Source organism: Dermacentor albipictus, chromosome 4 (genome assembly GCF_038994185.2).
Source record: "Dermacentor albipictus isolate Rhodes 1998 colony chromosome 4, USDA_Dalb.pri_finalv2, whole genome shotgun sequence".
NCBI classification, from domain to species: domain Eukaryota; kingdom Metazoa; phylum Arthropoda; class Arachnida; order Ixodida; family Ixodidae; genus Dermacentor; species Dermacentor albipictus.
The window spans coordinates 65,758,710-65,774,725 of NC_091824.1; positions in this window are offsets into that span (position 1 = coordinate 65,758,710).

Genomic DNA, 16,016 nt, shown 5'->3' on the forward strand with positions numbered 1-16,016 from the left:
TGAAGACGGGCGGAAGGATCTAGAAGTTGCAAAGATTAGAATGTCGCTTAGGGGCGAACCCTAGGCCCAGAATGTGGGCAACAAGCGTACACTGTACTCTGCAGGCATGCACCACATGTGGAGCGAAATAGAAGGTAACTTCAAGGAGGAACTAACCTCATCAATAGGTCAAGACATCTTGTTAAAACAAAATGCGTTCGCGGCAGTACACATGATAAATGCAAGTTGAAGAAAATGGGTGGCTTCACTTTGGACTTGGTCAAGAAAGATATTTGTTCGTCTTTCTGGTGTGTGCAATGCCATTTACAAATGACGCGCTGCATGTTTCTGATTCCTGCATGTTTGATGTGCTGCTCAGCAACGGGATCGAATATATGTCAGCTCTTGGAGTTATCATCACAAACGTTCAAAACACTTTTTTTGTACATAACCACTTAATACGTTCACGTGTATCTGTGTACGTATGCATGGAATTAGCCGTACAATAGCTCTTTTCTTTAGTGTTTAATATGTCTGAATCGTATAGCTTCTCACTGTAACTCTATGGTCTGAAATGTGGGTGTTATTCCCGAACAAGCAATGTTGCTCTGTGCCTAGGTTCACATTATAATCGCCATGCTTCGCATAGTTCACAATGGAGACCGGGAAAGAGCAACTACATGCCGTGTATAAAGTATAAAAATTGGGCGGCGATAATTATTCAATAATTATTTTCGATGAACTCAATTACCCTAGACAGTTCAAAATTGCTGCACACGTAACACATAGATCGTTCCCCATTTTCTTGAAATATGCGATCTCTGCCATTTATGGTCCTCCCGCGGTAGAAGGCGAACTCTGTAAGCGTTCCATATAACGCTTCTCAACTGGCCAAAAACGTGGTTTTATTTTATTTAACGCATAAGTGACAAGTAGATTTCAACATTTGCCTGCACACTTTCCCTAGCAATAACCACATTTCCTCAAAATATTGGGTTTGTGAGTAAACCAGGTTTTTTGTTTTAATATAAAACCGTGCAAACTGGGAAATAAGCTTTATGAGCGCACTTTTAGCCGCGTTAAATTCTTCGCTGTTAAAAAAAAGAGTTAAATATCTAATTCTGGGCCGGGGGGTTAAACATCGCAGCTTGTCGCTGGTGGTATAAAAACACAACTGTTCTTTCCAACCGCAGTCATAAGTGAGTAGGCAAAATATAATTTAAAAGGGATATTAGGAGAGATTTTGTTCTTTTTATACAGCGAAAGCAGACGGAAGTTCAACGCACTACGGTGCGCTGGAGAGAGCGCTAAGCATGTTGGAACAGAACTGCTTGTTGGCCTAGTTGGTGCTTGCTAAAGGACATGCCACCCGTGTTGTCTTTATGTGTCTTTCTTTTGTGAGTGTTCAGTTGCGGCAAAAACATGTCTTTTAGCAAGCATGTTGGACCTGTAATAGAGTCCAACTCGTTTTGGCATACTATTTCTGAAGTGCGGTGCACGCAAGTTCGCCTATTTTCCTTGAAGTTGTGATTGAGATGGAAGCACTGTGACTTGATAGAGGCTGCTGCTTTGCGAGGATCAACGCTTAAACACACGTGAAACAAAGAAAGGCTTTAATTCATCAATTCAACTTATTCTTAAACCATTAGAATTAAAAAACTTCCGAATAGCAAAAAAATAAAAGAAATAGAAATGGGTGAAAAATATTCGCCTTCTTCTGGGCTTTAAGCCTTAGGTGGTTGCTCAATTATTTAGGCTACCCAGGAAATTATTAGGTGCGAGCATGGATTATTACAGCGAAGCTGTACATGGCTAGGGTTCCGTGCATTCTTAGTTATCCGTGAACAAAAACCATCATCAATGACTCGTACCCCCGTGAGCATTCATACTCGCGCAAGCAAGCAAAAAATGCAATGGCATATTATAGCTCCGTAAGGCAGAGAGAGAGAAAACACTTTATTGTGTCCTTGATGGGGTCCGGGGGGGGGGGGGGGCAGCTGAGAGATTAACCGCGAGTATCCCCTCCCCCTTCCTCAGACGGCGGCCAGTTCTTGCTTTCTGGCGGCGTCTTCGACCATCCGGACGGCCCTGAGCTGCTCTTCTGGGCCCAAGCTAAGCAGCAAAGTCTCCCACTGCTCGGCCCTAGTTTTTTTTTTCTTTATTGCCTCGCTTTTCACAGAGTTTACGAGATCAGAAGAACAGATTAACAAGATAATGGTACCGAGAACCATCAGCTGTTTGCTGACTACAAGCCATCAGTATTTCGGCATCTGCAACAACATTTCTAATCTTGGAACCCACTCTGGTACATACGACTGCACCTTCTGCACTTCGACAAAATGGGATACCGATTCGCAAAAATATTCGCGAACCGGTCTGGCGTCAATATCCGCATTGTGTACAGCATTTCGAGTTCGCCATATACTGTGCAGGCCCAGGAGCATAACCAGATCGAAAGGCACACCATCGTCGTTTTCGAACGTGAGATAACGGATTCCGTGCGGACTTAATGGCAACTCTTTTTTCAAGGTTCTCTGTAAGATGTCATAGCGACTACCCTAGTTGTCATGGCATAGCGACTACCCTAGTTGGTAGTCGGCCCTAGTTCAGTTGGTAGACTGCTCGGCCCTAGTTATGATGCGTACAGTGTTGGTGAAGTGGGTGTGGGTAGGTGTTGGAGGGTGAGGCTTTGGGGCATTGCCAGATAATGTGATCGAGTACACTGCCAGCATCGCACGCTTTGCAGAGTGGGGAGTATGCATCGGGGTAAATGCGGTTGTATAGCATGGGATTTGCGAAAGTTCACGTCTGAAGTAGTCGTCGAGTGGTGGGTGAGAATTATTCAGTGTTTTGCATGCTGAGGGGTACCGCAACCGTTCTCGCTTGTAGTAGAGGAGGGCCTTTCTGAACATGATCATTCGGTCTCGTGCGTGACTGCGATGCAAAAAAGAGGGCTGGTCAGGATCTGAAGACGCAGGAGAATGGTGATGTACCTTGTGTGAAAGAGTTCGAGCGGCATCGTGGGCGGCTTCGTTTCAAGCCAGACCCGAGTGACCAGGGGCCAAGATGATCTGGACGGGGCGTTGCCTTGAGGGTGGCGTGTCGGAGATTATCTTCTGCGCTTGGGGCGCTATCAGTCCTCTTCTGTAGTTGAGAATGGCCGGTTTTGAATCGCTGATGATGCAGTGGGCATTGGTAGAGGCGTAGACCAAAGCGATGGCCATTTCTTCTTCGGTTTGAATGGGGAGTGTTGATGCGGTCGCGGCGAGGCACGACGACCGCCAAGGCTTTCTGGTTGGGGTATTCCGCTGTGTCCACGTAGGCTACGTCAGTGGCTTGGTCGTGGCGCTTTTGTAGTCGTTTAGCTCTGTCTGCACGTCGCTCCTGCTTGTGTTGACGGTCCATATGGCGAGCTATGGGCTGGATAACTAGCTGAGCGCGAATGCTCGGAGGGACGGGTACATATGTCCGAATTGGATGGTGCAGGTTAGCCCTAGGGTATTTAGAATGTACCTGTCCGTGGTGGAATTTGGCAGTCGTTCGTATTGGCTAATACGCTGAGCTTCAATGAGCTCGTCTATGGTGTTGAATGCTGAGAGCATCCACTTTCTCGTTAGATGTGGAAATGGGACGATGTGGGGCTTGTTTACAGGCCCTCTTGATCCTGGTACTGAGTTTGAGCTTGTCCCTTGCACTGATGCTAAGCTACGGGGCGACATAGGTGATCCTGCTCAGGGCGTAGGTGGTTACCGAGCGTATCACGTTGTTTTCTTTCATGCCGCGGTGTCGATTTGTGATGTGTGCAGCAAGGCGAGTGGTTTTGCGTACTTGAGTGTGCAATTGCGTAGTATCTCTGTGTTTCTGCCATATTGTTGGATGCTTAAGCCAAGGATACGGATGCTAGGTACACTAGGTATCCGTTGTCGATGCACGTGGAGTTCTACCTCGGGGGAGGGGGGGGAGGTTTCGGACGTCGATCTCCGCAATTAGGCTTGTATAGAAGGATTCCAACTTCTGTGGGGAGCACTGCAGGCCACGCGGTTCTACGTATGGAACAACCTCATTGATGGCTTGCTGCAGCGTGTGTTGGATGTCCCGGTTGCTGCCCCTGATGACCCACAGGGTGATGTCCTCTGCGTAGAGGCTATGCTTAAGGTTGGGGAAGCTAGCTAATGCAGGCGGTAGTCCGAGTAAGGCCACGTTAAACAGGCCACAAGCACCCCACAAAGTTAACAGTGTTTAAATTCTTACGAATCAAGCATACATGCAAAACAGCATGTCGCAAACTGTCCTCATCAGGGGCTCACACCCACGTGAGCAATGGCTCATACCCCCGCCAACAAGAAAAATGTGGAGTGCGGATGCACATCGCGTCAGCTCCGCATTTTCTTATGATTCTCGGCGGAAAATCGCATTTTGTGGAGAAATCCATTGATCTTCAAAAGAACAGGTGCCAAGGAGTCCAAGGACACCATTCTCTACCAGGTGGGCCCGTTTTTCGGCCGTCAATCGGTCCTTCCTCTCGCTGCGCGTGGCGGTAGATCTACACCTAACTAGAACGCCTCGACACCTCGAACGGCTCCGCCGCAGCGGTGGCTGAGAGAGCTCGGCCTACCGACGGAGATACCCAGGCCCTGCTCCCTAATGGAAGTCGTGAGCGTGGGAGGCGAAGAAATGCAACCGGAGGAGTTCGGAAAAGAATCAGGTTGGTGCGAAGTTAGAAGAGGCACAAAGAAGCGATGCAGCGGTGGTGCCGGATTGGCGGGACCCGAGCAGCAGGAAAGAACCTACGTCGGAGAAGCAAAAAATAGAAACAAATGGAAGAACGAACGCAAGGTGCGACAAATCATCAAAGCAAGTAGGCTGCCTAACCTGCCAATAGAAGACTACAGGGTTATCGTGCGTACACGCGGCGGACTTAAGGTATCCGACTACAAGCTGGATCGCATTTACTGCTGTCTGCGCAACGCTGCCGGGGTCGGCCGAGAGACAGCGGAGGAAGACAGCATATGCATAAACAGCAAACAAAATATAGTGGTGCTCAGCACGCCTTCCGAGGACCGAGCCAGGAAATATGGGGCTATCAATAAGCTACGCCTTGGAGAACAAGAATTTGAAGCAAGTGCTTACAGAGCAGCTCCTGATAATACATCCAAGGGTCTCATCAGAGGAATATCTCAGGAGGAGAGTCCGGAGGACATAGTGACCAGTCTGGTCACGCCACGCAATCCTGGAGTCTTGCACGCCAAGAGAATGGGTAACACTGACAACGTGATCGTTTTATTTGAAGGTTTTCACGTCCCAAGATATGTGAGGTATGGAGCGATGCTTATCCAATGCTCCTTGTATAAAAAACACATCGACATATGCTATGGATGCGGAAGAACAGGGCACAGGGCTGACGTGTGCCCCAACCCTGAAGACAAGATTTGCCGGGGGTGTGGGTGCAAGAATCCACAGCAGGATCACAACTGCAACGCGGAGTGCCCACTGTGCGGCAAAGACCACCTCACGGGAGACAAGAAGTGCCAAGCAAGATACAAGATACCGTACCTGGTCAGGAGACGCCGCTGGGAGCGACGGAGGAGGGAAGAAGAGGCCGAAGAGGAAGAGTACTACTACCACAACTACAATGAAAACAGAGGGAGCAACAATAATAATCATAAGACTGTAGTGAGCAAGCAGCCCTCAACCGACAGAGAAGACACAAGCAGGAAAAACTATGGAAGACACCGCTCCGGTTCCTTCCCGAGACTGCCAGGGGAAGCCGGTCGCCAACGCTCCAGGTCCAGGTCCAGGACCAGATCGTGGACGAGATCAAGGTCGAGGTCCGGTTCGAGAACTAATCGAGGGGGAGACGGGAGCAAAGCACAGGTGAGCTGGGCAAGCGCGGTCTCCGGCACTGCTACTCAATCGCCTAAAGTTAAAGGGTCCGCCCTAGAACAGGAAATGACACAGATTAGAAACATGTTAGAACAGATTACCCGAGAGAATGCAATGCTTAAAGATGAGATCAAGCAGCTTAGGGCAGAAAACGCGAAGCTTCAGCAAGAAAAGAATGGCAACGCACCCTCCGCCAGTACGACGTCGACGCGGAGTCGGGCTCCAACGCCCGTTCCCACGCAAGCGAACGGAGAAGCACCACCACACAAAAGGAGGGCGCAAGAAACGGCTGAAGAAAAGATCGTCTTTGCAATCAGCGAGGTTATGGGAACGTTTAAAGGAATGTTCGATGGGTTACAGCAACAAATCACAAACATGTATGTAGAGATTAAACAACGATTCGATGGATTAGAGAATAGAGTAGCGGCACTAGAAAGCACACCAAAGGATATTAGGCCAGCAGGCGCAGGACCGGTTAAAAGCAAGCCGTATAGCAGGCCGAATGCGGTAGAAAATAGCAAGGCCACCGGGGAAGAACAGATAAATCAACATGGCGCCGCGTAACCAATACGCGATTTGGCAATGGAACTGCCGCGGGTATCGTCGCAAGCGAGGAAACCTGCAGCAGTTCATAACAAGTAAGGAGGCGCCAGATGTCATCGCCCTGCAGGAAACCGGGGGGATCGCAAAATTATCGGGGTATAAATCGTATAGTGCTTCCGGCGAGAAGGCAACCGTCACGACGCTCATACACAGAAACCTCTCGGCTGTCGAGCACGATACCGGTGTGCGCGGCATAGACCACGTCCTGATTGAAATAATCCCCTCCCGTAAAGAAGAGGCAAGTCTATTTATTCTGAACATATATAGTCCACCCCGGCACAAGCCCAAATTCGGCCCACTCTTCCGCAAAGTGTTGAGCGTAGCGCACAAGCAGGCACTAGTCGTGGTCGGCGATTTTAACGCGCCACACGCGGCATGGGGATACAGCATAGAGAACATTAAGGGCCGAAGCCTGTGGGCAGACGCTCAGCACGAAGGCCTAACGCTCATAACTGACCCTCAGGCACCAACCAGAATAGGAAACAGCGTAACCAACGACACGACACCAAATCTCACATTTACGAAGAATGTAGCAATTTCTCAATGGACAAACATGCAGGAAAGCTTAGGTAGTGACCACTACATCGTCGTCACAACGGTACAAGCAGGCCCAAGGAAAAAGAGGGGGAGAGAACTGAAGCTAGTAGAATGGGACTCTTTCCGCAAAATCCGACAAGATGATGCGGAAGACACTATAACGGACATAGAGAAATGGGCAGAGAAACTGCAAGAAAACATTAAACGAGCTACCAAAACTGTTCCAGAGGAGGCAGGTATAGAGGAGATGGATAGCAGATTATTGCACATGTGGGAAGCGAAAGGTAGCATGCTGAAAAGATGGAAAAAGCAAAAACATAATCGGAAATTAAGGAAGAGAATTGTGGAATTAAACAAGGAAATCGAGATATATGCAAATAGGTTAACCCAACAGAAGTGGGAAGCCACGTGCGACTTGATGGAAAGGCAGATAGGAATGTCCAAGACCTGAAACATTTTCCGATGCCTCTTGGACCCCGGAAGTACAAAAACCATACAAAGACACAATCTACAGAAGGTTATACACATCTACAACGGCACAGAAGAAAAGCTCTTCCGAGAGCTACAAAAGATGTACGTTGGAGATGCGGATAGAGAAGTACTTCCGGATTACCTAGGTAACGAGAATCCAGATCTTGATACCCCTATTACGGAGGCAGAAGTCAGATATGAACTGACCAGGCTCAACTCGAAATCTGCACCAGGACCTGATGGGATAAGTAACAAAACACTTAGAAACCTCGACGATGTATCCATCCGAGCTCTCACGGACTACATGAATAACTGCTGGGAGCAAGGCAGCATTCCAAGTCAATGGAAATCAGCCCAAATTATTTTTATACCAAAGACTGGAAAGAAACCACAACTGACGAACTTAAGGCCCATATCCCTGACATCCTGCGTCGGTAAACTCATGGAACATGTGGTTCTCACACGTCTCACGAGATACATGGATGATGGAGGACTTTACCCACATACCATGATTGGATTTCGACCAAAGTTATCGACGCAGGATATTATGCTCAAACTAAAACATCAGATCATAGATGCGGGTGAGAAAAGTCTAGACACTAAGGCCATACTAGGTCTCGATCTAACTAAGGCCTTTGACACCGTCACGCACAAGGCCATACTACAAAATCTCCAAAAACTGGATGTAGGACATAAAACATACGCGTACATCAAAGACTTCTTGACAGATCGTACCGCAAAGATTTCAATTGGAGAATCCAAATCGGGCGCACTCAAGCTAGGTAATAGGGGTACCCCGCAGGGTTCAGTCCTATCTCCCTTTCTATTCAACGTGGCAATGATTGGTCTTCCTGCGAGACTCGAAAAGATAGAAGGACTCGGACACAGCCTCTACGCGGACGACATTACCCTTTGGGTGGCGGGTGGAAGCGATGGGCATGTGGAAGAGATCCTTCAAACCGCAGTAAACACGGTAGAAGACTACATCAAAGACAAGGGACTGAGGTGCTCCTCGCAAAAATCAGAACTTCTGCTCTATAGGCCCACATGCCGGGGTCGAAAAAGCATTAGGGAAAGGCCGGGCCTTGTGGTCACAGTATAAGGCACCACAATACCGATAGTGGAGAGCCTGAGAATACTGGGACTCCGCATATCCGAAAACGGCCATAACGGAGAAACCATTAGACTACTTGACAATAGTGTTCAACAAACAATCAGACTAATAAAGTGGATATCCAACAGGCACTATGGCATGAAAGAGCACAATCTCATCCGATTAATAGAAATATTCGTAATCAGTCGTATTGTATATGTGGTTCCTTACCTCAAGCTCTACGCTGCGGAGAAAGCCAAGATAGACTGCATTATTAGAAGGGCCTATAAGCAAGCCTTGGGACTTCCGGCAAATACGTCAAACGAGAAATTCTTGGCGCTCGGCGTGCACAATACATTAGACGAACTTATTGAGGCACAGAGAGTAGCGCAGTATGAAAGGCTTACGCAGAGTTTGACGGGGAGACACATCTTAGATGACATCGGAATAACCTACGAAGCACAGCAGGGAGTGCGGAGAGACATCCCAAGGAAAATAATGGAACATCTATCAATACCCCCACTCCCCAGAAACATGCACCCGGTGTTTCACCAAGATCGAAGAAACGCTTGAGCGAGAGCTCTCCACAAAAGATTCCGTGATGCCAGGGACGTGGTTTATGTGGACGCGGCGGAGTACGCAAATGGACAGAGTATGTCGATAGTTGCTACGAGTCTAGAGGGTGACTGCAGAGTTAGTGGGACGGTGAAAACATGGAAGGCAGAGGTGGCGGAGGAAGCTGCCTTAGCACTGGCAATAGCCTCCACGGAAGCCAACATCGTAGTAAGCGACTGCAAGACAGCAGTCAAGAACTATGCAAAAGGAAGAATCTCGCTGGAAGCACTCAGAATTTTAAACAACTTTCGTGAAGATCGCGACATTCACATTAGATGGGCACCCACACACTCCTCCCTTCCCGGGAACGAAATAGCGCACAACCTGGCTCGAGAACTGACAGGCCGAGCAGGTGACACGCAACAAATACTGGGAACGGAGAGAGACCGGATGACCAGCTTTAACGAGATCACCAAACACTATAAATTGGGAAGGGCCCATTTCCCCCCGGCACACTCCTCGTTAAATAGACGGCAAGGACGGCATGGCGCCTCTTACAAACAGATACATATCCGAACCCGGTGGCCTACCACGGCTACTACCCGGACCTTTACACGGATAGATGTAGATTCTGTGAAGAAAGGGCGGACCTACAACACATGGTATGGGCTTGTCCTCGTACACCCATACAGAATAAAATAATTAAAACCAGAGAGCAGTGGGAGACCGCGTTGCTCAGCTGTGCACCGGAAGACCAACGCAAGGCAATCCAGCAGGCCGAAGATGCCGCCAGGGCCCAAGGGCTCGAGGCCGTCATTTAGGTAGAGGCCTAGGTCTCAAATATGCTGTGCACAAATAAAGTTTATTCCTCCTCCCTCCTCCTCATACTGCCGTAAGGTTCATGGCTACACACTTTGCGTGAATTAGCTGCGATGACGCTACCGCTGTTGTTGTCGGTGATTTCAATGTGGATGTATCGGTACGGGAGTGGTTTACGCATTCCTGGTTGCAGACATATCCCTTGCAATGCTACACATACCCGGCCCAACCGACGACCCAGCGGCGTACGTGCATCGATTAGACATTAAAATGAATGTGATTGCAGTTGCGAGTGAAATAATGACCACCGATCAAGACGATAAATGAGTGTGCGTTCCTTTTGTCACAATGATCACCCATCAAGACATTGAATGAGTTCGTACCTTTGTTCAAAATTATGTGTCACCTCCGTGTCGTGTGCTAAACAGCTTGGCTGGTCAACCACCTTCAGAGAGTGGAATGGCGCATCATTTTTGCTTTACAGGTGCAAGCGCCGAACTTAATTGATTACTCTTGTCGTGGAGTTTAAATAAGGCTCCTGCGCTCATGTGAATTTTCACTTTACATGCAACGTCCTCAGTTGAAATGCATCAATTCAGTAGTTGTGTATAGAGAGAGAGCATGTCTTCCTTTCACATGGACTTGCCTAGGGAGGTAAGAAATGCAGTGTTCGTGCCGGGACGCGGCATTACCGAGTGATGTTTCCGATGAAGGTCCCGAGAAATATTTCTCTCGACGGAGTTCACCTCTGACGATTTGCACGCGTCCCGGACCTCGATTTTTTCATTCATCAGTTGTCCAAAAGATAACTGATAGACGAATGCGAAAACTAAGAACACAGCAGCCACCAGACGGTGTCGTGCAACACTCTACAAGGTTCCGAATACTAAGCACCTTACGCCTCACATAACGCGATAATGGTACCGTCCATACGCCATCCACAGTACAAGATAAGGGTACAAAATAGGGCCGCTATACGGTTCCTCCTAATGCTGTGTTTAAAGCACACTTATAAAAGCGTGAATAAGTGCGTATTCGAAATCTACCTTCATTGCAGGGACCCCTCTCATTCTAAACGGTAGGTGGGGTCTGTGCATTCATGCTCCCGTAAGCGACCTCTTCTGTTTGATCGACTCCACAGAATTTAGGGAACAGATTTTGCTTTTCAGTACATCTAACACCACTGCGAGCACTGAACCCATGGCTCCATTCTATATGGAATATTAAAAGCGGTTCTGTTAATAACAAAATTGGTTTCTGTAAGCGGCACGTGTATGACGTCGAGACGGCGTTGCAGCGCCGAAGTGTAGAGCAAGGCGCGCGTATGACTGATGCTGGGACCTGTCCCGGTGTCCAGGCTCTGATATTCGTAGTGATGAGTGCTGTTGCTAGTGGGTGGCGATTCCGACACAGCCTCTCGAGGAGTTTCCTGTCTCCGGAGTAGTCGATGCTCTTTTTATATATTTACTTTTTTTGCTAGCTTCCGCTTTGTGCCTGAAACATCGCGCCTGATCCACGGCTGTTTGTGTTTTTACTACAAGTAGAGAAAAAGCAGATTAGGCTGTGTGCGTGAGCAGGACAGATCTATCACAACGATAAACAGTGTGGAGGAAGACGGTTTCTATGTTTTTTAGATACTTGGGGAAAACAGAACATTTACCGCCCTTAGTATACGAGCTACCGCGTGTGCTCCCGAGTGCGACACGTATAGCGCCCTGCCAAAATATATCGCGCCCGAAAAAATATTTCTTGCTCTTAACTCTAATTCTTGAATTATGTTTCCTTCCATCACGCGAAACCATTTCGTTTTCTGTTTTCTAAGACCGACGTGCTTTTGGATGAAGGCGCGAAATGCTGAGATAACGTTATCTGTCGCCTCAGTGTAACAACTTCGAGACTTTTCGGCGACGTCTATAGCACGACCGCTTTATCCGACGCTTCTATTCGCCGCTTCCTGATGTGCCACGCGCGTTCCTGGGGAGAAGTAGGAGAGGAGGGTGGGGGGGACCAAGACGATTAAGGGCTGCATTTGGAGGGCTCGCTTTATTAGCGGCCGCTTATTACACCAGAATTGTCTTCGCGCTCCACGCCTTTCCATACGACTCGAGTATTTCCTCCAGCAGAGTGAAAGCTTTCCACGGTGCTATTTCGGTATGTCGGCCACACTCTCGAGCACTTTCCTTTTCATCTTAAAGTCCAATGATATTGAAGCAACGAGGAGATAAGCCTGCAGCGAGAAGTAATAAAAAGTTTAGCTGCAAAGCACTTGAGAAATAGCGCCCTGAGCAAGAAAGCTGCAGATATGACTCCTCGTGCTTCTACTGAATTACTCCACTCATGAGTGACGCAAGACGTACGTTCGTTCCATTACCCTATCAAAACCGACTGTATTCGTTTCCGATAGTTGATCTCCACGTATTTATCATATTCGCGCTACTTGACGCATAAAATAACTATTTACTGTTGTGCATAAAGGCTGTTATTGCAAGAAGAGCTGATATCACTGATATATTGGCGAAGCCTTGAACCTTTGAATCATTAGCCATGTATCCATATCATCAATCCAAGGATGCCGCGTGCAGCACAAAATAGGTTTTGTGATTGCTGCATATGGCCAGCGTTACATTATGTAAAGATAGTGGTGTGTGTACTGAGGTCCGGAGGCTCGACTTCTCAAGCCAAGGCGGGCCGCTCCCACGTTGGCACTGTCAGGCCAAGCCTTTCAGCGACATCATGGGCCCTCTGGACTGCCCTTAGTTGGTCCTGAAACAATGGGCTTTGAATCCTTTTCTCCCACTGTGTCCATTCTTCAACGAGGTTGGGGAGAGTCGCGGGACACCCCGCCAGCATATGTCTGATTCCAATGATGCCATTACAATCATTGCATTCCATCTTAATCTCCCTCTCTGGATATATTTTATTAATGGTGTACGGTGTGGGATATGTACCCGTTTGCAATAAGCGCAGTGAGACTGCCTGAGCCCTGTTCAATTTTGAATGTGGCAATGGGAATTGTCTGCGTCCTAAATAGTAATGTTTGGTAACATCATTGTATGTTAATAAATGGTCTCTGGATTCCCTCGCTTGATGGTGAACGGCTCGGTTGTGACTGTCACGGTTAGCAAGTCCTCGTGCCAAGTCATGAGCAACCTCATTGAGGTTTACCCGAGTCTCGTCCACTTTCCCCATATGCGCAGGAAACCATCGGATTTCAGTTGTCATAATCACAATGTTTTCAAAAAGTTTACTGTTGTGACTCCAGCTACGTAGCCTTTATCAAAACACTTTACAGCGGTTTTCGAATCACTGTAAATGAAGGCCCACTTATTACTCCTGATGACTAGAGCAATTGCCGCTTGTTCCGCCACCGTGGGGTCCTTGGTAAAAATTGTGAGAGCGTCTTGCACCTTCCCTTGATAATTTGATACAATGGCCGTGTAGGCTTCTTTACCGTTCACCCAGGCGGCATCAACTATAGCTGCCAGTTGGTTCTGCTGCTCTATTTCCTTCAAGAGTGCTTTAGCTCTTGCCTTTCTCCTTTCGACATTATATTCTGGATGCATGTTTCTTGGGAGAGGGTTGGTTCTGATCTTGCTCCTAACTTCAGTCATTAATTCTACTTCAGCCTCTATTGGACTCCTCGATGTATTCAGTTGTGCACCTATTGCCTGTAATATGTTCCTGCCAGCTCGTGACTTTGTCAATCTTTCGTGTTGCGCTAGCTGTTGGGCCTCCGCAATTTCTTGCATTGTATTGTGCACCCCTAGACTCATGAGTTTGTCGGTTGCAGCATTACTGGGTATACCTAGGGCTACTTTAACGAGCTTCCTGAGCATCACATTAAGTTTGTTAAGTTCTGCCTGCTTCCATTTGAATAATCCAGCCACATAAGTGAAGTGACAGAGAGCAAAGGCATGTATTATCCTCAAAGCGCTGTCTTCTCCCAGGCCTCTGTGTCTATTGGTAATTCTCCTTAGTAACCTAATGACCTCATCTGTTTTATTCGAGATATGTTGTATTGTTCTGTAGTTAGTATTGTTTCCGTCTATGTGATACCCAAGAACCTTGATTTTTTCAACCAGCCTGATTGCGGATCCTTCATGAGTATATAAGCACACTCTTGGCTCATCTTCCGGAATATAACCTCTTGGTTTACGACCTTTTCTGCAATGTTTAATGACTAAGAGTTCTGATTTGGCTGCCGAGCATTTCAACCCCATGGCTTTCAGTGTGTTCTCTACAACGTATAAACTTTCCTGTAATCTATTCTCTGTCTGTCCTATATTGCCCTTGGCACTCCATATGGTTATGTCGTCGGCATATATCACATAACGTATACCCTCAATTTTCTCCAGATTTCTTGCAACCTTGGACATTGCTAAATTGAATAGCATGGGTGAGAGCACAGCCCCTTGTGGAGTGCCCCTATTTCCCAAATTCTTAGCTTCTGATTTAAGCTCACCCAGCATGAGTTGTGCAGTTCTATTTCTAAGAAAGTCCTTAATCATGTTAAAAAGTCTCTTACCCAAACCCATCTCCGAGAGAACGTCAAGTATTGCCTTATGCTTTATACGATCAAAAGCTTTTTCCACATCCAATCCCAAAAGAGCTTTCGTATGCGCTGGGCTAGCCTGTATAAGTTGATGTTTGATCAGCAGCATAGCATCCTGAGTTGACAGCCCTGGACGAAAGCCGATCAGGTTGTATGGGAGGATCTCGTTCTGCTCAACGTATTTTGTGAGTCGATTTAGGATGACATGTTCCATAGCTTTGCCTAGACATGACGTTAAGGAAATAGGACGGAGGTTGTCTAGAGTGAGTTGTTTGACTGGCTTTGGTATGAGGATAGTATTGGCCACCCTCCATTCCTCTGAGTATACCCCTTTTCTCCAACATTCATTGAAGTGTTCAGTTAGATAATAGATTGATGCATCATCTAGATTTCTTAACATCTTGTTAGTTATTCCGTCAGGTCCAGCCGCCGATCTACCATTAAGACTGTGAAGAGCGGCCCTCACTTCACTCTCAGTGAAGTCCCGGTCAAGTTCTTCACATATGCCTCCCGTATACTCGGGGCTCTCCTCTCCTTCGTTTGGTTGTTTAAGTGGGAGATATTTGGCTGCGAGACTATCCATGATATCTTTCTCTGTTTTATCTTGGCTTTCCGGATGAACCAACTTAGCTATAGCTGTTCTCTTGCTTGTCCTTGTTTCATTCTCGTTGAGCAAGTGCTTGAGGAGGTTCCAGCTACCTCCATGTTTGATTCTACCATCAGCCGAATTACAGATCTCATCCCACCGTTGCTTCACGAGGGTCTTCGAATGATCATCAATTTCTCTGTTTAATTGCGCTATTTTTTTTCTTAGCCTTCTGTTAAGTCTCTGCGTTTTCCATCTCTGTAATATAGCCTGTTTGGCCTCAATCAGATGCGCCAGCCTGCTGTCCATAGCTTCAATATTTTCCTCTGTCCTGATTTCTTTAGTGGCCTCCTTGACGTCCTCTCTGAGCTGGATGACCCATGTCTGAGGGGGCTCCTGGTCGGCATGTGGAGGCCCCACTGTCCCTCTGTTCGCCCTAATTTTTCTGAAGTGATCCCAATCAGTGAATTTGAAGATTCTTGTTTCCTGTCTCGGTATGCGTATGGTTATGTGTATGATGTAATGATCGCTTCCGAGATCCAAGTTCGAATTTTCCCAATTGGCTCCTCTTGAATTGTTCACAAAAGTAAGATCTGGCGTGGAGTCCCTGCTTGTGGAAGTGCCACAACGGGTGGGATACGCAGGATCAGTAATCAAGCATAATCCCAGATCCATGGCAAGACTCCATAGCTCCTCTCCCTTCTTTGTGTTCCAAGCGTATCCCCATGTATGATAGGGAGCATTAAAGTCCCCTCCAATAATGAGAGGGGAGTTTTTGGCAACCGAAAGCACCTTGTTGAAGAGTGCTCTAAACCTTTGTCTCATGTCGTTAGGACTGCTGTAAATATTCAAGCAGAAAATGCTTTGCGTCTTACCTCTGTTTCTTTTAAGTATAATCTCAACTAGAATAAATTCAAGCCTGGAATGTCTAAGGTGAA